Here is a 14,087-nt window from a genome sequence, read left to right on the forward strand (position 1 = left end):
TTTTTCTTATTAAGTTGAGAACTTTCACATTTTCACATAAAGGGCACACTGTCTGGCTGCTCTTTGGCACACATTGGCATCTTCACTCCTCGTGCACTCTGGAGTCATTATTAAGTCAAGTAAGGGTCACTTGAACACAACTGATAACAGAGTTGGCTACTAAGTAACTAACGGGTAGTGGATATGCTAGACAGAGGTATGATTCATGTTCTGGGTGGGACGGAGCTGATGTGAGATTTCACCACATGACTCAAAACAACAAGCAGTTTATAACTTATGAGTTGTTCAGTTCCAGAATTTTCCATTTAATATTTTTGAAATGCAGTTGACTGCAGGTACCTGAAACGGCAGAATGCGAAACCACAGATAAAAGATGACTATTGTCATCTCCTTTATTGCCATGCGCTCCTTAAGGGCAAAGAGTGTGTCCCGCTTGCCACTGTGGCCTCAGCATATGGCCTTGACTATTGATTTGTTTTAAATCAAGGAAGCAAAAGTTCTGTCTTTATTATTTGACGAGTTTGTTCTAAAAGACCCAGGAAGACTAATCTCAGAAAGGAAAGAAGTTTTTTGAAAACACCTGTACAGATGTGGAAATCACTGAAAGGTACTTTAGCATTTCCTCGCCAATCCATGCAAGTTATCTGTGGACGCCTGGGCTTCTGGGTGGAGACTCGGTAACAGTCCCAGGAGTCACGCTCGTCCTTCTGCCCCGGAGCAGGGGGGTAGTACAGAGCTCATCGCCAGTCGATGAGGAAGATATTCTGAGCCTCATTGCATAAACACAGACACTGAGACAGTGAGATCAGGTAACTGCTAACACATTCTTAGCAGACTCTCTGCTTGCGAGTCATAAACCAACTGAGGCTTAATTTTGTAAAGGAAAAAAGGGGAGGGGCAAGGAGGGTTATTTATATGAATGCATATATATGGAATCTAGGAAAATAGTACAGGCGATCTTATTTGCAGGGCAGGTATAGAGACACAGACATAGAGAACAAATCTATGGACACCAAGGGGGGAAGGAGGAGGGTAGGAGGAACTGGGAGATTGGGGTTGACATATACACGACCAATACTATATATAAAACAGGTAACTAATGAGACCCTAGGAACTCTACTCAGTGCTCTGCGGCGACCTAAATGGGAAGGAAGTCCAAAAGGGAGGGAATATATGTATTCATATGACTGATTCATTTTGTTGCATAGCAGAAAGTAACACAACATTGTAAAGGAACAATAAAAATTAAAAAATAAAAAAGAGTTAGGGAAAACAAAGACTCCCGGGATATTTTGCACAACCCAAAGGCAGACTTGCCACTAGACCCAGGAAGGTATTGAGTTCAAATCAGTAAACTGCTGGGAGCCCAGGAAACACATCCATGATTCTCTTGTGCAGAATGGTTTCTTTTTCTTGACATCCTCATCTGGGGAGAGAATAATGGCTGCTCCACAGCTCAAGTCATATATTAGAGGAAAGCACTATAGTATATATATATATATATATATATAAATCATATATAATGATATTTATTGATTATATAAAATAATATATAAATATAATATATATACTACTTATAACATTATATATGCATAATATAATATATATAGTATATATATAATAGTCATATATTATTTGCACTCGCAAAATCTGATTGTTTCTCTGTCTCAATTCTAAACTCCTTAGAAAAACAACTGCATATTCTTAGAAGGGCCTGGAGCCAGGCACACAAATATGGTTGCAAGAGTCTCTCCACGTGAGAAACATTGAAAGTCAGATTCTAGGCATACAATGCCAAGTGCATACAACTAGTAAAACCTAATTCTTTGCGAAGACAGACTCTGGGCTTTTTCTACCGCTATGATGCTTTGAAAAAAGCTGTTTGATACTTTTTCTTGTCCTTTTTAGCCTCCCAAGAAGGTCGTCAGTTTAAAATCCATATGACTTGAATAGATGCAGAAAAAGCATATGACAAAATTCAATGCACGTGTTCAAGGCAACACTCAAAGCTGGTATACAGAGAACATCTCAACATAATAAGGGCCACTTATGACAAACTTACAGCTAACATCATGCTCAATGGTAAAAAGCTGAAAAATCTTCCTTTAAAATCAGGAACAAGATAAATACGCCAACTCTTGCCAATTCTATTTAATGTAATATTGGAAGTCCCGGCCACAGTAATCAGACACAAAAAAGAAATGAAAGTCATCCAAATTGGAAGGGGAGAAGTAAAAACTATCTATAGATGACATTATATATAGAAAACTTGAAAGTTTCCACCAAAAAAACTGTAGAGTTCATCAATGCATTCAGTAAAGTTGCAGGATACAAAATTAATATAATGAGATCTATTGCACTTCTATACACTAATAATGAATTATGAGAAGGAGAAAGAAAGAAAATAACTCCATTTTACATCTGATCAAAAAGAATAAATATCCAGAAATAAATCTAACTAAGGAAGCTCCAATACTTTGGCCACTTGCTGCGAAGAGCCGACTCACTGGAAAAGACCCTGATGCTGGGAAAGATTGAAGGCAAAAAAAAAGGAGAGGTTTGACAGAAAACCACAAAATGCTGTAAAGCAATTACCCTTCAATAAAAAATAAATAAATTTAAAAAAAAAAAAAAGGAGAGGGGGGCGGCAGGGGAGGAGATGGTTAGATGGCATCACCATCTCAATGGACATGAATCTGAGCAAACTCCGGGAGACAGTGGAGGACAGAGGAGTCCAGCCTGCTGCAGTCTATGGGGTAACAGAGAACTGGACATGAGTTAGGGACTGAACAACAAGAAAGGATGTAAAAGTTTTGTACTCAAAATAGTACAAGACATTGATGACAGAAACTGATGATACAGATGGAAAGACAACTGTTTGCAGACTGAAGGATTCAAATGTTAAAATGACCATACTGTCCAAGGCAATCTACAGGCTCAATGCAATCTCTATCAAAATATCAATGGCATTTTCCACAGAACTAGGACAAATAATTCTAAAATTTGAATGGAATCAAAAGTCCTCAAATAACCAGAGAAATCTTGATAAAGAACAGCACTGGAAATATCACGCTCCCTGACTTTTGATGACAAAGCTACAGTCATCGCAACAGTGTGGTACTGGCCCAAAAACAGACACATAGATTAATGGAACGAAATACAGAGTCCAGAAGTAAGCACACACTTATGGCCAATTAATCTGTGGCAAAGGAGGCAAGAATATACAAATGGGGAAAGACAGTCTCTTCAATAAGTGGTGCTGAGAAATCTAGACAGCTACATGTTACAGAATGAAATTAGAATATTTCCTCACAACATACATAAAAAATAAACTCAAAATGGATTAAGGACCATAAAACTCACAGAAGAGAACATAGGCACAACACTCTTTGACATTACTTGTAGCAATATTTTCAGGGGAATGTCTCCTAAGGCAAAGGAAACAACAGCAAAAATAAACAAAAGGGACCTAATTAAACTTGCTTTTGCATAGCAAAGGAAACAAAAAGACACCCTAATGAATGGGAAAAAATTATTTGCAAATATATATGAGTGATAAGGGGTTAACATCCAAGATATATAAACAGCTCCTACAACTCAATATCAAACAGACAACCCAATTTAAAAAATAGGCAGAAGACCTAAATAGTCATTTCTCCAAAGAAGACATACAGGTGGCCAACAGGCAAATGAAAAGATGCTTAACATCACTAATTATTAGTGTGAATGACTAAAATGAAGTATCACTTCATATCAGTTAGAACGGCCCATCGTGAAAAAGTCTACAAACAAATCCTGGAGAGGGTGTGGAGAAAAGAGAACCCTTCTACATTGTGGGTGGGAAAGTAAATTGGTGCAGCCACTATGGAAAAATAGCATACCCTCCAAGCTTCACGTAGCTTAGATAGTATGTCACAGGACTCTCAACCGTCCCCTAGAATTAACACCTCTGATGTATGGGTCACAATAGCAATTGCCTAAGTTGTTTTTAAAAACGAATTCTTGCCCAACTCAAACTAGTTGAGACCACTGACCATTCAGCTGAGATTGTGTGAATGTCCAGTGAATGACCTTTTGATGTCAGGGGGCCAAAAACCTTACCCTCAGATCATGCGAAAGCTGCCATTTTCTGAAATGCTTTCTATGAAGCCTGATACTCAGCTGCAACCTGCACAGTACAAGTACCTCACCTTTTCTGATGGCTCAGATGGTAAAGAATCCGCCTGCAATGCAGGAGACCTGGATTTGATCCCTGGGTTGGGAAGATTCCCCAGAGAAGGGAACGGCTACCCACTCCAATATTTTGGCCTGGAGAATTCCATGGACACAGGAGCCTGGTAGGCTACAGTCCATGGGGTTGCAAAGAGTTGGACACAACTGAGCGACTTTTCACTTTCCTGCTTCCAGCTGCCTCCCCTGCAGCTCTGACAACTCTCTACTCTTTACCCAAAAATACCTTGAGGCTCTCCCCAACCCCTCACCTTCAGGGAGGCACATTTGACACTTATTCTCCCATCTTCTCACTTGGCTGCCTCATGAGTAAACCCTTTCTTTACTACAAACATCGACATCTCAGGGTTTGGCTTCATGCACATTGGGCAAAAGGCCCTGGTTTGGTTACATTTTCCTCTATAAAAACAAGTCCTTGTCGTCTGTTCTCGCCCATGGTTTGCCATGTTTTGTATATCCTGATTGCAGGCTCTGCGGTTCATGAATAAACACATTTTGCTGGTACCACAACTGACTCTTTTTTTTTTTTTTTAAAGGTCAGTTTTATGCCAAAGAGTGCTCAAACTACCGCACAATTTCACTCATCTCACATGCTAGTAAAGTAATGCTCAAAATTCTCCAAGCCAGGCTTCAGCAGTACATGAACTGTGAACTTCCTGATGTTCAAGCTGGTTTTAGAAAAGCCAGAGGAACCAGAGATCAAATTGCCAACATCCGCTGGATCATAGAAAAAGCAAGAGAGTTCCAGAAAAACATCTATTTCTGCTTTATTGACTATGCCAAAGCCTTTGACTGTGTGGATCACAATAAACTGTGGAAAATTCTGAGAGAGATGGGAATACCAGACCACCTGACCTGCCTCGTGAGAAATCTGTATGCAGGTCAGGAAGCAACAGTTAGAACTGGACATGGAACAACAGATTGGTTCCAAATAGGAAAAGGAGTACGTCAAGGCTGTATATTGTCACCCTGCTTATTTAACTTCTATGCAGAGTACATCATGAGAAACGCTGGGCTGGAAGAAACACAAGCTGGAATCAAGATTGCCAGGAGAAATATCAATAACCTCAGATATGCAGATGACACCACCCTTATGGCAGAAAGTGAAGAGGAACTAAAAAGCCTCTTGATGAAAGTGAAAGAGGAGAGTGAAAAAGTTGGCTTAAAGCTCAACATTCAGAAAACGAAGATCATGGCATCCGGTCCCATCACTTCATGGGAAATAGATGGGGAAACAGTAGAAACTCTGTCAAACTTTATTTTTTTGGGCTCCAAAATCACTGCAGATGGTGATTGCAGCCATGAAATTAAAAGACGCTTACTCCTTGGAAGAAAAGTTATGATCAACCTAGATAGCATATTCAAAAGCAGAGACATTACTTTGCCGACTAAGGTCCATCTAGTCAAGGCTATGGTTTTTCCTGTGGTCATGTATGGATGTGAGAATTGGACTGTGAAGAAGGCTGAGTGCTGAAGAATTGATGCTTTTGAACTGTGGTGTTGGAAAAGACTCTTGAGAGTCCCTTGGACTGCAAGGAGATCCAACCAGTCCATTCTGAAGGAGATCAGCCCTGGGATTTCTTTGGAGGGAATGATGCTAAAGCTGAAACTCTAGTACTTTGGCCACCTCATGCGAAGAGTTGACTCATTGGAAAAGACTCTGATGCTGGGATGGATTGGGGGCAGGAGGAGAAGGGGACGACCGAGGATGAGATGGCTGGATGGCATCACGGACTCGGTGGACGTGAGTCTGAGTGAACTCCGGGAGTTGGTGATGGACAGGGAGGCCTGGCGTGCTGCGATTCATGGGGTCACAAAGAGTCGGACACGACTGAGCGACTGAACTGAACTGATTATGTGGTGACCTGAAGTCGAGTCCAAAGGAGACAAACCCCTGAGAAATTAGCAAACCCTGGAACATGGGAGGTACCCAGTCAGGCCCTTTCTGCCCTCTGCTTCTGTCAGTTGACTTCTTCCTCTCAGTACGTCTCCTCTCAGATGCGAGCTCCCTCCGTTCAGTTGAGCTCTGGTTTTGGGATCTGTTTAAAGGTTTGCCCTTTCTGGTGTGTGCGCGTTTGTTTTTTTGAACCTCTGGATGTGAGTAATGGCATCTTAATCTGTTAAATTTTCTCAGGAGGGTCTTCTTTCTCGGGCCCCAGCAGGTTTTATGTTTAAAAAACTTGTACAAATTTTTTGGTATCACTTATACGGACATGAGTTTGAGCAGGCTCCAGGAGTTGGTGAAGGACAGGGAAGCCTGGCGTGCTATAGCCCATGGGGTCACAAAGAGTCAGACAAGACTGAGTGACTCAACTGATATGTGGAATCTAAAAATCATACAAATGAACTTATTTACAAAACAGAAACAGACTTACAGACATAGAAAACTAGTCATTACCAAAGGGAAAAGGGGCCAGGGGAAGGACAAATTAGGAGCTTGGATTAACAGATACAGGCAATTATAAACAACAAGGACCTACTATATAGCACAGGAAACTATATTCAATATCTTGTAATAACCTCTAATGGAAAAGATTTGGAAAATGATACACACTATCTAAAAAACTGGACCACTGAACACCTGAAAACTACATTGTAAGTCAACTAGACTTTAATAAAAAACCTAACAAAAAAGAAAAACCAAAAAATCATATACACATTTTAAACTAATTGGACCAACTTAACCAAAAACAGCTTAGAATTCCAACTGCCATTATGGGAGCTTTTGATCTCCTCAGACTTGCTTCTCTTAGAACCAGATTTGAAGACTGAAGCTGTAAAATAAAACAAATGGGACACCATTTTCAATTGGTATCTCGAGGCTTCCAAGCATATTTGAGACTCTAAAATTGCCTCTTTACAAAATACTATTTCTAAATTAATCAATGTGAACCAACAATTGAAAGAAGACAAAAGAAAAAAAAAACCTTTAAAGCCCCTTTCTCCCCTTTCCCATCCTTTGTCTCCATCCCCACCTCCTTCATACCCTCTTCTTCCTCATTCAAATTGTCTCACTGAGCTTTGGTTTTTCCCTGAAACTGTCCCTACTTCTTTCTCACCTGAACCTATCAGAACCTGTCCCATTAGAGTCATACCCTGTGCAGACTCTCATGCTAAGCCCCTACTTCCAATGTCCCCCCAGATAAGGCTCAACTACAAGCCACAAGGATTTTCCTAGTAAGGATCCCTTATATTTGCTGAGAAATTTAGTATAGCATGGACTTCCTTACCAAGGCCATAGATGAGGAGCCCAGAACCAAGTCACCTCCAGACTGGACTGAGTTCCACTGTAACTATTGCCAGAAATCCCCCTGATCCTTACTGGACCGCATCTTGACCCCGAACTAGGCAAAAATGCCCACCCCAGTACTCACTCACTCTTTTCGATAACACTGACGGGTTGTGGTTTACTGTCTCTTATTGCGAAGCACGGGCTCTAGGCAAGTGGGCTTCAGCAGTGGCAGACGGCAGGCTCTAGAGCACAGGCTGAGTAACTGTGGCCCATGGGCTTGGTTTTGGCATGGGATGTGGGTTCTTCCTGGACCAGAGATTGAACCTGTGTCTCCTGCATTGAAAGCATGGGGTCTTTGGACCCTTGGACCCCCAGGGAAGTCTCTCCGTTGCCAATATATTTCTATTTTATAAGCTGAATGTTTGGATTATTTTAAATTGCCTTATAATTTGGGTCCACTAATATTCCGCCAGCTTGGGTGGCATTGGGTCCACTGGCTTCCCAAGGAGCTCAGTGGTAAAGAATCTGCCTACACTGCAGGAGACACAGGTTTGGTCCCTCAGTTGGAAAGATCCCGGAGTAGGAAATGGCAACCCACTCCAGCATTTTTGCCTGGAAAATCCCATGGACAAAGGAACCTGGTGGGCTACAGTCCATAGGGTTGCAAAGAGTCAGTCATGACTGAGCACGCATGCACTATTCAAGACACAACAGCTTAAAATTAGTATTATCGTATTCTGGAAAACTTTTTCCTTTAATTTCAAAAATAATTGTGCTGGCTGTAGTAGCCTGTGTGAGTCATATGTATACTTTGCACAGATTCCTCTATGCTCATTTAAACATGTATTAATCTATACATACATATTTAAGGGTTTTCCTCTGAAAAGGAATAGGACATGCCACCCCAAAATATGCCACTTGGGCACATCGACTATTCTGAATTAAAGTTACTTAAGAAACAGTCAGTGCAAGGACACTTGACTTCTTTTGTCCCCCTGAAAGCAGGAAATAAATTTCCCATGTGACATGTGTCTCCCCGTACCAGGAGGGTGGAAGGCACTCTTATCACCGCAAACAGGGCCCCAAAGGATGTATGAACAAACCTTGTGGCTTCACTGATTTGCTATCCCAGGTTCAAACCCAGTCTTATCAATGCTTCACAAATGTATTGTTTCCTTGTTTAAAAGGCACAAAAGCTGCCTGCGTCGGTCAACTTCTTTGTGTCTCACATTCGTATGAGTTGCCAGCTGTGTGAAATTTGTTTTTCTCCTTTTAATCCGTCTTGTGTCAATTTAATGATCCAACCAGCAAATGAACCCAGGAGAGAAGGAAGTCTTTCTCGCCTACACCCCTCCAGAATGTGTAAGAATGGGATCAGACTGTAACTCACTGCTCTATTATGCGTTTCCCTTCGCCCACCCCCTCGCCTCGCCTCCACCTTTTATTATCATGGGTAATAGGTAAGTACCTCTCATTTGTAAAAACTATGTTGACACTTCACAATAAGGAGGTACCTCAATTTATTTAACTATGTGCTGCTGCTGCTGCTAAATCGCTTCAGTCATGTCCGACTCTGTGCGACCCCATAGACAGCAGCCCACCAGGCTCCCCCATCCCTGGGATTCTCCAGGCAAGAACATTGGAATGGGTTGCCAGTTCCTTCTCCAATGCATGAAAGTGAAAAGTGAAAGTGAAGTTGCTCAGTCGTGTCTGACTCTTAGCGACCCCATGGACCGCAGCCTACCAGGCTCCTCCGTCCATGGGATTTTCCAGGCAAGGGTACTGGAGTGGGGTGCCATTGCCTTCTCCAACTATGTGCTACGGATGGTTAAGTCATTTTCAGGTCTTCTACTGCAGAAAACATCCTTACATGTATATCCTTTGAATTTAGATAATTTATTTCTGGAGGATAGATACCTAAATCTAAGTTATACATATTTAAATTGTTAAAGATACCATCAAGTTGCTTTCCTGAAAGACTGTAGCAATTTCTACTTCCATTAGTAAATGTGTGAAAGTGTTGGTTCCACCCTTATCCTTGCCACCATCAGAATTTTTTTTTTACCTTTTTCTCAATATAATGGATAGAAAATTACTTTTCACATTTCTCTGAAAGAAGTTGACCATCTTATTTTGCATATTATTTCTAGTGCTTGGGGTTGAGCACTAAGACCGTTTTATTGGTTTGTCCTGACTTGCTGACATGCCACCTGTCTTAAATACTGTATATATTTTCTTGCAATTGTATTTTCTGTATGCTTTCTTGAAGCCAGAAATTTCACTTTTTTATGTGGTTAAATCCTTTAGTATTTTCCTTTGTAATTTCTAGGTTCCCTTTATAAAAGTCTCTTTTACTCTTAGGTTAAATATTTTCCTATATTTTCTAACACTTTATTTCCTACATTTTCTCATGTGTAATTTTTACACTTAGTTCTATAGTTCTAGTAAAATTAATATTCTTTATGCTATGATGTAGTTTAGCCTTGTTAGACATCAATGATGCAGATGTCTTTAAGCAAATCAGCTCTTTATGCTTGTCATGCTGAAACATCCATTATCTAGTTTCTACTACTTTTGTGCTTCCAGTGCCAGGGGTGTGGGTTTAATCCCTGATGGGGAATTAAGAGATCCCACATGCCACCCAGAAAAAACAAAACCACCACCAATGCGTAAACTTGTTACCTTACGGTGCAGCGTGTCCGAAGCCCAGCTCAGATCTCACGAGGCTAAAATCACAGGGCCAGCTCTGTTCCGTCCCGCAAGCGCTAAGGGGGAGTCCAGTTCCTCACTCCTTCAGGTTGTTGGTAGAATTTAATTGTTTTCAGGTCCCCATTCCCTTGATGGCTGTGAGCTGGGGGCCCTTCCCAGCTTCTGGAAGCTGCCTGGATTGTCTGGGTCATGGTCCCACTCCTCCATCTTAGACACCAGCAGTGGTGGGTGGGGTGCCTCTCACGGTTCTAATCTCTCCTGCCCCTTCTCCCTTCATTTCTTTGAACTGCTCCTTCTGCTTCCCTTTTATTAAAAAAAAAAAAGTTCTGGCCACACCCTGCGGCAGGTGGGACCTTAGTTGCCTTACCAGAGATGGAGGGAAGTCCTTCTTGTTCATTTTTAAGAACTCAGGTGGGTACACTGGGACCACTTGGATAATTCAAAGTAATTTCCCTATTTTAAGGAAACCTTAAGTCCATCTGCAAAATGTCTTTTGCCCTGTTAAGAATATATATTCACAGATTCCAGAGATTAGGGGACAGGCATCTTTTGGTTTGGCGGGTGTGTGGGTGGGTGAGTAGGGGCAAATTTCTGCTTACTGGAGTTGCATTTCATATTACATTTTCATCTATTTGGGGTCTTGGGTCCACACCTCTAGGCTCTAGATTATTGGTGGATATATCTTATTCTATATTGCCAATTCTATGTTGGCTTGATCATAGTTACTTAAAGTATTTGGTGAGACAATTTCCTTTTGATTAATCTTTTTCAAAATTGTCTGGGCAATCCTTATCCAGACTTTCTTCTAGCCTCTTATATGACAGCCACAGTGATTTTGGTCCAATGCAGGTTCGATCCCTGGGTTGCGAAGATCCCCAGGAGAGGGAAATGGCAACCCACTCCAGTATTCTTTCCTGGAGAATTCCATGGACAGAGGGACACGGCAGGCTACAGTCCATGGGGTCCCAAAAGAGTCAGACACCATTTAGCGACTAGACAACAACAACAATGGTGATTTTGGTAGTAATTTTGAAGTTGTTTCAACAGGTAGGTGTAGTGCAAACATTCCATTAAAAATTTCTAAATATTTAAAGTCTTATACTAAACATTTAATAAAAATTCTTAGGCTGTTGCTTTCAAACTCTGGGACTACTATTGATAGTAAGGATTTTGTTTGGGTACAAATGTTTTAATAAGAACTGGCTTCCCTGGGTTGTTTGGGAGAATGAACTACTATAAATTTCTGACCTTTTTGACATAAGAATATATAGAGCTGCCCCTGTGAGAAGTGGTTTTGTGGTGAATCAATCCAAGTGACTTATTGCCCTTGTCACTGTGGACTCTGGATTGGGGAGCTCATACATACAAAAAGTTCATCTTCTGTACCATGTGTCTGTAATATGAGGCTCATTCAGCTTTCCTGGACGAAGTCAGAATGGTGTCATTGTACCTGGTTCCCACTGCTCTGGAAGGTGTCTGTCTCTTAGAGTGACCCCCAAAATAACTTTCATGAAAATTTCAAGTTATACCCTCTGTATCTGGAGAAGATCCATCTCACTGCTTTTGCTTGACTGGTAACAGGGATGATCCTATTTACATAGTGGTTTAGTTCTTTGTTTTTACTCATAAGAAATATCCCAACTGCAGAGATGACAAGCCCTTTAAAAAATAATATCCTATATTATGAAACCTTAATCATGTCAGCATGTTCAACCCAATTACTGAACTCCTGACAATCACCATGTCGCTGAGAAAATCAAGCAGTTATCAGTCAAGCTTTACACAATTCTCTCTTTATATAAATTTCACTAAGAAACACTTTCAGGGAACCCAAAGCCAGTGTTCTATTACAACCTGGAGGGATGGGGTGGGGAAGGAGGTGGGAGGTGGGTTCAGGAGGAGGGGACACATGTATGCCTATGGTCGATTCATACTGATGTACAGCAAAAACCCTCACAATATTCTAATTATCCTCCAATTAAAATAAATAATGCTACAATGAAAAAAATTATTTGGCTGCATTGGGTTTTAGTTGCATCATGCAGGCTCTCTAGCTGTGGGCACGGGCTCTGTAGTTGCCATGTACATGCGGGCTTAGTTGCTTATCACAGCATATGGGATCCCAGTTCCCCCACCAGGGATCAAACCTAGGTTATGTGCATTGCAAGGCAGATTCTTAACCACTGGATCACCAGGAAAGTCCCAAGAAATGCTTTCTTTACTATTCCCTTTTGTCATCCCTATGTATGTCCAAAACTCTCCTATAATCTGCAAACTAGTTTAAATACACAAACTATTTTACCTGGAAGATTCCTTGATTACATGGAAGATTCCTAGTCTTCATCCTTTCTATTTCTGCATGATAGTGATAAATAAGTAAGCTTGTGGCTCCTTTCCCTTGAAAAGTATGTCAACCATGCTTATCTGCCAGGAAGAGTGCCACTCAAGAATCTTTTGGCATTCAAGTGTATCACCGCATGGAAAAGTCTCCTAAGATATGAATGGCATTGAGTGTAGAAGACAGGCCTGCTCCTTTCTGCAGTAAAAATGCCTCTGTTCTTTTCAGTTCCTCCATAATCCATTATTTCCATTCTCTGCCAACTGAAAATATGTAGGAATTTGGTGACACTGACGACTCTTCCTTGGAAGAGTATTTGGAAGGGGTCTTGAGCTCCTTTAAGTACACATGCTCAGAGTGTTGTAAAACCATTTTTGAAGTAATCGAGCTGGTAAAGAATGAGTCTGGATTGTACTTTTAGCTCACAAAAATTGCTGCTGCTACAAAATTACATTTAGACTTGCTAACTTTGTAGGTACTATTAACATACATGTGTAGATGAAAATCAATGACCTCCATCATCTCAGCCATTAAATGCTGTTAGTGGCCAACTAGGTGACGACCACCCCTAATATGTCGCAGCAGAAAAGTACTTTCAAATAGTCAGTATGTTGCATTTTGGTAATTTAAGAGCAGGGATGCAAAAATCTCTAGATAAGGAAACTTATGACTACCAAAATCATAGGGACCTCACGATGGGGGCTTGAGGGTAGCATGCAGGTTAAAATCAAGTGTGTGGCTTCTGCTTACAGTCATGAGTACTGCCCTATGTCCCCCCATCACAGCCCAGGGCATGTGTACGTATGACACCGTGGGGTCAGTGTGAGAGGCTGCTTGCTGGCAGACATAAAAGCCCTGAGGGCTGTGGGATATATTAGAGAGAAACCACCAGTGGCATACCAGCATGCATGGCTATGAACAATGGAAGCTCTGGCTTAGCGGACAAAACTCAATTGAGCTTTACTGATGGATCTGAAAAAGTCAACAGTCAGCCAAATTTGTCATTACTCCTCACTTCTGATGGCACGAACCCCCACTCAGAGTATGCTTATTTTACTCCCCAGACGTTTATTCTACGAGGTCCAAGCCAGGGTGGGATACACAGCTGGCTCATCTCCCGCCCTTGAGCTGCTCACCATCTAGTGTGCTGGGCAGGTGCTCAAGCAGCTCTTTGTAACACTGCACGTGTGCTCATTCGTGTCTGACTTTTCCGACCCCGTGGACTGTAGCCCGCCAGGCTCCTCTCTCCATGGAATTTTCCAGGCAAGAATACTGGAGTGAGTTGCCATTTCCCCCTCCAGGGGATCTTCCTGACCCAGGGATTAAATCCATGTCTCTTGAGTCTCCTGCATTGGCGGACGGATTCTTGACCACTGAGCCACTTGGGAAGCCCTCTCTCTAACACACAGTTGGGCAAAAATCAAGGCCAAATGGGGAATTTCAAAATATATGAGGTTACACAGGCTGGAGCAAATAACTGTGTATGGGAATAAGGGAAGCTTCAAAGAAAAAAGCTCTGGGACTTTCCTGGTGGTCCAGTGACTAAGACTCTATATTCTCCCAGTGCACAGTGCCCAG

This window comes from Ovis aries, chromosome 24 (assembly GCF_016772045.2).
Source record: "Ovis aries strain OAR_USU_Benz2616 breed Rambouillet chromosome 24, ARS-UI_Ramb_v3.0, whole genome shotgun sequence".
Lineage (NCBI taxonomy): Eukaryota > Metazoa > Chordata > Mammalia > Artiodactyla > Bovidae > Ovis > Ovis aries.